This window comes from Loa loa (assembly GCF_000183805.2).
Source record: "Loa loa unplaced genomic scaffold supercont3.422, whole genome shotgun sequence".
NCBI classification, from domain to species: domain Eukaryota; kingdom Metazoa; phylum Nematoda; class Chromadorea; order Rhabditida; family Onchocercidae; genus Loa; species Loa loa.
The window spans coordinates 40,784-42,566 of NW_018108602.1; positions in this window are offsets into that span (position 1 = coordinate 40,784).

Consider the following 1,783-nt stretch of genomic DNA (forward strand, 5'->3'; position numbering starts at 1 on the left):
ATTATTATTATTATTATTATTATTATTATTATTATTATTATTATTATTATTATTATTATTATTATTATTATTATTATTATTATTATTATTTATCATTGACACTTTCACCAGAATCGATCACCATACTCACTACCGCAGCTCTTTGTCCTCAATGCCATTCTAATCACGACCAATCGTCATCGCTATCACATCTGGTCACTATCATTACCACCTACGCTACCACTAATCGTCGCTATCATCATCACCATTACCACAATCATCACTGTCATCCGCAACAGCAATAACAGAGGATGAACAAAACAAAGGTTGTCGCGGAAGAGGAAGAATGGAAATAACAGAAAGTTAAATGACGCTGATTGGGTGGGACGAAGGATATTTGTGCATATATTGTTGGAAATTGTACGTTATTTCATTTAAAGTCAATGTCTTTTTTTTCTTCTTCTAAAAGTATTGACGTGAAAGTGGACGTAAACGTGTAACACGTAAATATTTGAAAGATAAAAGCACAATTTTTGGATAAAATTGAGATCGATCAAATTAATCGAAAATGATATACAAAATATCCAATGAAAATTAAAATACGAAAAGAAATATATATATACATATATATTCTAACGATGATAGCGTATAATGCTCTAATCAAATTATGATTCATTAATAACTGATAACAATTTGTTAATGATAAAGTACATTACTGAATAAAAGTAGTGAAAAAAAAAAAAAATGATATGAACTGATTTTTTTTTTTCTGTTTGAGATAATAATTGAAGTAGCAAAAAAGAAGGTTAGAATTGATGATGATAATGATGATAAACGAAGATAAATATATCATTAGGACAATTACGATACTACACACCAGTCGCATTGTCACAATTTCAATGTTGCACTATCATATGAAACGGAAAATTCATGAACTCAAAACTATCATCTATTAAATTGATAGAGAAGTAATAATATTCAAATTTGACAAGTTTATTATTATCTCTGTATATTAGTTTAAATTGAAAGAAAAAAAAAAAAGAAAAAGAAAGAAAAACAAAAAAGAAATGTCAATGTTCCATCAATTGAAACATTGTAGTAATTTCAATATTTTTTTTCAGTACTAGCAATTAATAAAAATTTTTACTTCTTAAAACAATATGATTCATTTTATTCACTAGAAAATGAAGCAAAACTGATAAAGGAATAAAATAATCTTCTAAATTAATAATTATTAGTGAATAAAATAAGGTTAAAAAGATTTTAAAATTTCAAAGAGAAGAAAAAAAACTAAGCATACTAACAAATCAATATTTTTAAATATTTAAAAGAAAACTAAGGATGTTAAGTAATCAATATTTTAAATATTTAAAAGAAAAAGAAACCAAGCATACTAACTAATCAATATTTTCAACTGTTTAAAAAAAAAAGAAAAAATGAAATTGTAAATTACTTTTCATTTTTTTTTAAATCGTATACAAAAATAATTTTTTATAAAATGGAATTAAGATTAGAAAAGGTAAAATTGGAAGAGAAAAAAATGATCATTACAAAATCATTTTCCAACTTTTTTTTTTTGTAATATTTGTTTTTTTCTCTCTTAAAAAGAAAATCAGAACACAGTAACAGAAGAAGTAATAGCTGAAGAGAGTAAAATGGGAAAACAAAAATGATAGCATTTTATATATATAGGGAAGAGGAGGGACAAATTTCTTTTCTTTTTTCTTTCTCTCTCTCTCTCTCTCTCTCTTTCAAAATCTCTCCTTTTTCCAACAAAGCAATGAATTTTAACAAAATGGGAAAC